We start from the raw sequence: 7,686 nt of genomic DNA, 5'->3' as shown, positions 1-7,686 counted from the left end.
CCCGCGCCGAAGAAGCGGCGGGGGCGGCCGGGTGCCGGCGGCGGCTGCGGGGGGCCCCGGCGGTCCCGCCTCCCCTCGCTGACACTCACGGGCGCCGGGGCTGCGGGTGGGTGCCGGGGGCTCCGCGGGGCCGCCCGCTTCCTCCGCCTCCTCCTCCTCTTCTTCCTCCGCCTCCGCCTCCTCCTCCCCGCGGGGCCTCAGCACCGCGGACAGCGGCGGCGGGGCCCGGACAGCAGCGGCGGGGGGCGGCTCGGTGCCCACCCGCACCAGGGCGCGCCGCGGCCGGCCCAGCGCCGAGCTCACGGAGCCCACGGCCGCCCCGCGCCGCCCGCTGCGCCCCGCCGGTCCCGCCTCTGCGCGGGCAGCGGCCCCCGGCACGGCCCGAGCGCCGCTCCCCTGGCCCCACCTCCCCACACGGAAGAAAAGCTCCCGCTCCGGGCGCGGCCGAGCCCCGCCCCGCCTCACCGGGACGTTGTGTTTCTTCCCCCGCCCCACGCAAAGAGTGTGGGGAGACAGGAGGGGAAGGACCCACCCCGAGTACCCCCAGACCGGCGCGCCCTCCTCCACCCTCCCCGGAGAGCCCCGTCCAACCCACAGGTGTCGGCTGCGGTGCGTGAGCGCCATTGGCACCAGGGAGTTCACGGCACCGTTTCAAAAGACACATTCATGCTGCTCTTCATTTTCTTCATAATGGAGCGGAAGTAAATCCAACACTTTTTGCCCTTTCTTAATGTCCTTATTTGTCGTTCAGCATTGTCTCCTGGGACCAGTCAGAGGGTTCTCTGCTCGCAGACGGAGAGGCAGCACGGTGGTATCCAGTGGACTCAGCACTGTGCGCTCTGCTCTAGCCGACCCTGCCTTTCGCAGGGGGCTTGGGCTGAATGATCTCCAGAGACACCTTCCAACCTCAACTGCTCTGTGCTATTAGACATTACAATACCATGTACCATGCTATATTGATAGCTTGTAGCTGCAGAGTGTAGCACTATAGGTAGAGTCACCAACTATAACAGCATCACTTGCAGAGGTCTTGTACAATCCAGATGCAGCTCTGCGCTGCTGGAGACTTCTATAGTGGAGTTTAATCTCATATCCGTAAAACAGATATCGTAAAACTTTACCAGGGCACTTCAGTACCATCCTAACTGTGATAGATATTTCCTTAGATGTTTAAAACAACAGTAGAACATAGATACGCTTCCCTGAGCATATTGTCCCTGTTTCTGCACCTAACGGCTCAGCAGTACTGACTAGCAACACAAAAGTAACCGGCTGCATTCCTACCAAGAACAGAAGTCAGATAATTGCAACCTCAAGTCCCAGGCTTGTCTGGAAAGAATGTGCCCCTTTCCCAAGCAGTTCTGTGCCTCAGAGCTGACTGCCGCCAGCTGCTCTGCTCTCCTGTTACAGCGAGATCCCAAAGCAACTCGACACTGACGCAATAAACTGCAAATGGGAATTTCTTTGCTAGGGCGGTCTGCCTCTTCTGGATGAAAACAGTGCCACTACTGCATCGGAAAGCAAGAAAACAATGGCACACGCAGCCTGTTCTTTTTAACCCTCTGCAACCGTTCCACTAACTTTTTTTTTTTTTTGTCTCAGTGTCTCTACCTGTATTTTCTTCTTGATTCTACTTGCAGAGAAGACAGTTTCAGCACAAAGCAGCATTTCAGGGAGAGAACATGTCTTGCTCTCTGGGGATGTTGCTTGATCAGGAAGAACTTTCGATAACCACAAGAAGGAAATGGAAATCAAATGTATCAGCTTTTCCTTTAGAACAGCCCTACCTCCCATTTTCCTAAGTTTTGGTGTGTGGTAAAGGACAATTTGTTTCATGTAAACAATAGTTTTTAAAAACATAATACTTTCAAATTGAATGAGTAAAAGTATTAATGACATGCAGCATTGTAGAGTTACGCAATACAGGCACAAAATCTTAAGAAATGCAAGAATCTAACTTGCAGCCCAACACGAAACTAAATTGCACACATGCATTGTCATTCCATCTTTAATGGTATGATCCTATGCATGCTTTTTTTTTTTTCCTCATAGCATTACCAGCCAGATCTAAATACAGCATTTCCACACAGTCTCTTCAGACAGCTACAGACACCTACTACACAGGCCCTGCACACACAGCCTAAAGAAAAACGTACCATTTGTTCCTGAGCTGGGCTATCTCTAGATTTTCAGGGGGTACATGACAAATAGTCAGTTTTGGTGAATCATCAGCTAAAAGCTGCCTTACAGTCACAATGGCAATGTAATAGCAGGTGCAGTTCTCACAGAGTTAAGGACTTAGGGTCAATTATTTTTCCAAAATGCAAAACAGATGAAACAGAAGTCTGCCACAAGACGAGAGCTGAGTTCTGTTTCTAGCTCTGCCTGAAATGATCTTCTGTCACTGTAGTTCAGCCTAAATGAAAATGAGGCGATCAGATCACTGACTTCCTCATAATTTTTTAACTCCCAGTCAGATTTGTCTGAATGTAAAATGATAAAGTGCTCAAAGATGCAAAGCTAATGCAAGTTTCGTGAAAAGATTTGTGAGAATAAGTGACCAGATCTCCTCATCACTGTGGGAAAGACTGCAGGGTTAATTTATTTCTTACCAGGCATTGGCTTGTCAATTCAAGTCCCAAATTGTCAGGAAATGAGGTTCCATGAGTTCACGGCACAGTTAACATGAGGGATATCTGCCTTCCTTCACAGAATCACAGAATCACAGAATGTCAGGGATTGGAAGGGACCTCGAAAGATCATCCAGTCCAATCCCCCTGCCAAAGCAGAACACCTAGATAGGGCTACACAGGAAGGTGTCCAGACAGGTTTTGAATGACTCCAGAGAAGGAGACTCCACAACCTCCCTGGGCAGCCTGTTCCAGTGCTCTGTCACCCTCACTGAGAAGAAGTTTCTTCTCATATTCAAGTGGAACCTCGTGTGTCCCAGGTTGTACCCGTTGCCCTTGTCTTATCATTGGTTGTCACTGAGAAGAGCCTGGCTCCATCCTCGTGACACTCACCCTTTATATATCTGTAAACATTTATGAGGTCGCCCCTCAGTCTCCTCTTCTCCAAACTAAAGAGACCCAGCTCCCTCAGCCTTTCCTCATAAGGGAGATGCTCCACTCCCTTAACCATCTTTGTTGCCCTGCGCTGGACTCTCTCCAGCAGTTCCCTGTTGTATGGGGATATAGCGGAAGATTTGGCGAGGAGGTTAGTTAAATGTAAATGTGCTCAAGTGACTTGCACCTGTCTGTAGAAAAAGCACATACATCACACTAATTCTTTTACTGACCTTGTGTGCTGGACGGGTAGAACCTCTGTGTTAGGTAACATAGGCCTGTGAGAAGCTCTAGGCACCTTATCACTATGTCTGAGATTCCTGCTTTGTTGTGAGAAAGAGCGGGAGGCTGCGCCTGCCTGAAGCCTTGGAATACAGGGGAGCTCAGCAGGCCCAGCGATCTTCCAGCAGGGCTGAACTGACCAGCGCCTGTGTCCCCGCCTGTGTCACCTCTGCCTGGGAGCTCAGGTGTGGCTTCGGAGATCCCTCAGTAGAGAGATTACTAAAATAAAACTTGCTCTTTACAATGCATTCATGGCCTCTGGTTCATCTTGCAACGTGCCTGCGTATGTGTACACACCTGTCCTTCTTGAACTGAGGAGCCCAGAACTGGACACAGTATTCCAGGTGCAGTCTCAACAGGGCAGAGTAGAGGGGAAGGAGAACCTCTATCGACCTGCTAACCACCCCACTCTTAATGCACCCCAGGATGCCATTGGCTTTCCTGGTGACAAGGTTCAGCCGCCAGGGCTGTTCCCTGCCTGAGAGCACAAACATTTGCCTGCCGAGAAGTGCCAACTGCAACGGGATGCCCTTTCCCTCCACCAGATGGCAAGAGTGTAGCAAAAACCAGTAACTTTTCAGTTCTTGTGAAGGAGGACAGAGAGAGATCAGCCAATAGGGCAAAGCACTGACTATGCAAATGCTATTTGATTTTTGGAAGATAAGCAGGGCTGCTGCGGGCGGGGCTTCACACGTGGGGCTCTGTCACCCGAGTGTCACAATGCCAGCACGCAGCAACACAGAGCTCACAATGCCCTGGGCAGGATCAAAAGGAGCAGCCGGCTCCCGTGTCCACTGCCAGAGCTGGCCCGGGGGCAGCCCCAACACATCCCGGAGGAAGCACTTGAGGAGCTGGTGGCATCACAGGGCAGGGGCTGAAGGAGGAAGACCTTGCATGAGGCTGCTGGAGGTTCTCCACTGCAAGGCAATCTGCTGCCAGGGCCACCTTCCAAACTCATCTGATGGCTGGAAATCCTTTTCAGCTGGATAGCAGTGGAGAGACCAAGAAAATTTCTTCTGGAGGAGCACTGCAGAGCTCACCATCTTCATCCCCTGTGGAGCCAGGCTCAGGAGCTGTAAGAAATAGGATGTAGAGGGGTTGCAAGGGGTTGCAGTGCTTTGGAACACCCACTGGTGTCCCACCAGGCACAGGAAGCATTCTTGCCCCCAAGGTCCATAAGATCAGAGGCATTTGGGCACTCTCAGAAGTCCAGGAGATGGCTCCAGCTCAAGGGAGGATAGCATAGGACAGGACAGGACAGGACAGGATAGGGCTTGGGCAGGTCCTGGGAGGCGTGAGCAGCCTGTGGGACAAGGAGCCAGGTCTGGCTCACATGCTCAGGGAACAGCCGATCGCCAGCACTGGGGTCAGGAAGGAATTTTTTCCCCCGGGGCAGATTGGCACTGGTCCCCGGGGGTTTTTTGCCTTCCTCTGCAGCATTGAGCATGACCACTTTGCAGAGCTCCTCTGGGCCCTTTTGGCTCGGATCCTGCCTGCTGCTCAAGCACCAGGAAGATGGCCTCTCGTGCCCTGCAGCTGGGGGGAGGAAGGCTTTTTTTTTCCCCCAGGTGGGACAGCAAGCGTCTCCGGGGGTTTTTTGCCTTCCTCTGCAGCGCTGAGCACGGCCCCTTGCCACGGCTTCTTTGGGCCATTTGGGCTGGGTGCCTGCTGCTCCACGAGCTGGCCCTAAACTTAGCTAGAACAGCACACCCAGACCAGCATAGAACAACTCACCTAAACCAACCTTAAACGTCTGCAAACAATCAACCAACCTTCAAGAGCATCAACCAATCTAACTTCAAAATCTTCACACAACCAGCCATCAACAACCTAAAAAGAACCTTCAACAATCTACAACATACTACCTAAACCAACCTTGATCAACCTCAAGCAACCAACCGAAACCAAAAAACAAACAACCTTCAATGACCTCCAAGAACCCAGCTTCAACAACATGAAGCCTCTGAGAAACAGACAACCTACAACACACAAACAGTCTCAGACAGCACAAAACAACTGAAAACAACAAACCCCAAACAACCCAAACAACCTAAGCCAAATGACCAAAAGAACCTCAACCACCAAACGATCATTACCAAATCTACCAAGAAATCCAAACTAGACCACCTATTCAACCTAAACCACCAGAAAACACCTCAACAACCTCCAACAGCCTGACGTCATCAAATCACCTAACCCAACCTACCTAAAAAAAACTAAACCAACCTCAACCAAACAACCTGAACCAACCTCAACACAAACCCTTCAAGCAACCTCAACGATGGAAACCAAACCTACCTAGACCAACCTACCTAAAAACACAGACATCCACCAACCTACCTAAACTGCCTACTGAAAACAAACAGAAATAAATCAAACCAACCTCAAATAACCTGCCTAAACCACCCAACCTCATATCATCAAAATGACCTCAATCAAACCACCTACACCAACCTCAAACAAACCACTGAAAACGACCTCAACAAAATCAACTTCACATACCACACCTAAAAAAGCCAAAGGAAGACAACTTCAACCAAAAATCACCTACATCAAGCTACGTAAACCCACCAACCTTCAACAACCAGCCTCCCACAACCACCCTCAAAGAAGAACCTGCCTCAAACAAACCACCTCCAACCACCTCAACAACTTCAACCAAGCTACCAAAACCAAAACCCTCCCTCCACCAAAACAGCCCCTGCTTGGAAGGGCTCCAGCGCGGCTGCAACATCCGCAGCTGCCACTCAGCACCTCTCCCTGCGGGCAACACAAGCGCCTGGCAGGGACCAAAGCGCTCCTCGTGCATCCCTGCCCAAGAAGCACGGCAGCAAAACAAGCTGCGGAAGGCAAAAAGTCTGCTCATCATCGCTACGTGTCACGTAGCTCTGGAAAACATCCCACGGTACCACACCCGTCATCATCTTCTTCTCCTTCTTCTTCTTCTTTTGGGCATGGTCAGTCCCACGCCTCATTCTCAAGGTTCTCCCTCTTAGGAAGCAGGGAAAGCTTGGCCTCTATTCCTGCTGCTGCTCTCTGCAGCTCTGGGACTTGCCTTTGCCAGCCTGCAAGGGCTGTTTGTTCAAGCTAAAGTGAAGAACGCATCAGCCTGCTCCTGGCTACACATGGGCTTGTGTTAAGGATTGTGAGCATTGGCTCTGAAACAGAATCAGAAATGGAAATAATATGACATGAAATAACATAACATGAAATAACAGAAAATAAAGTAAATTAATAAATCAACAACAAAATAAAATATAAAATAAAAATAAAATAGCTAATAATAAAAATTAAAATAAAAATAATAAAAAAAATAAAATAAAATAAAATAAAATAAAATAAAATAAAATAAAATAAAATAAAATAAAATAAAATAAAATAAAATAAAATAAAATAAAATAAATAGAAATAGAAACACTTGTATCCATTGTGTTTTGTGTCCTTGAATGCAGTTTTTAGGGAAGAGAGAGGGAAGGGAAGGGAAGGGAAGGGAAGGGAAGGGAAGGGAAGGGAAGGGAAGGGAAGGGAAGGGAAGGGAAGGGAAGGGAAGGGAAGGGAAGGGAAGGGAAGGGAAGGGAAGGGAAGGGAAGGGAGAGAGAGAGGGAGAAGGAGAGAAGATGTATCCTACTAAGGACATGAATCCTACTTATTCCTGGTTTTCTAATCCTAACTTTTAACATATGTATCGAGGAAGAGGGGCAGAGATGGAACAGAGCTTGGCTGACATTCAGGCTGAGCAATACAAGAATTTCATCCCATTAGCGTCACGCTAATTATTTAAGAAGGGAGGGGATCTCTCACTCTCTCGGGCGCTTTCTCTTGTGTGCATAGTTTTTTTTCTTCGCTCTTTTTTTGTCAGAGCCGGGGGAGTTTTGGTGTGGGATGTTTTGTTGGGCCCTTTGCCGTTTTGCAGAGGCCTCTGGGCTTTTCTGCCTTTTTCCTTTTTTATCTCTTTGGGATCAACTGTGGGGACCAGGTGCCCCTTCCTGGGACCAGCTACTCGGTGTGGACAGAGTTTCTGAGAATTGGCTTGAGTACCTTTTATTTCTATTTATATATGTATTTACTAGTAGTATATTAGTATTTTGTTATTTTATTACACTGTGTTTATCTATCCAAGTTTCTTCCTTCTCTTTTCATTCTCTATTGGGGAGTGGGCGGGAGGATGGAGTGAATGAGTGGCTCTTGTGTTTGTATTGCTAGCTCGAGTTAAACCACGACAAAATGGTAAAACCATTTTAACTCAATATTGTTTTAGATCTGGATAGTTTAAGGAGTCCTTTTCCCTGCATGCAGGCCACACTTCAAGGCACTCTTCCCCTCTCTAGACAACCATTTC

At 49.1% G+C, this 7,686-nt stretch overlaps 1 long non-coding RNA gene across 1 annotated transcript in view; it reads right to left on the bottom strand.

The window, feature by feature from the left end:
- LOC136098356 (uncharacterized) overlaps positions 1 to 7,686 on the bottom strand; it is a 106,611-nt gene that overhangs the window by 23,310 nt on the left and 75,615 nt on the right. The window lies entirely within an intron of this gene.

Source organism: Patagioenas fasciata, chromosome 2 (genome assembly GCF_037038585.1).
Source record: "Patagioenas fasciata isolate bPatFas1 chromosome 2, bPatFas1.hap1, whole genome shotgun sequence".
Classification (NCBI taxonomy): Eukaryota; Metazoa; Chordata; class Aves; order Columbiformes; family Columbidae; genus Patagioenas; species Patagioenas fasciata.
The sequence above is the reverse complement of the archived record's forward strand: the minus strand, read 5'-3'. Positions and strand labels throughout refer to the sequence as shown.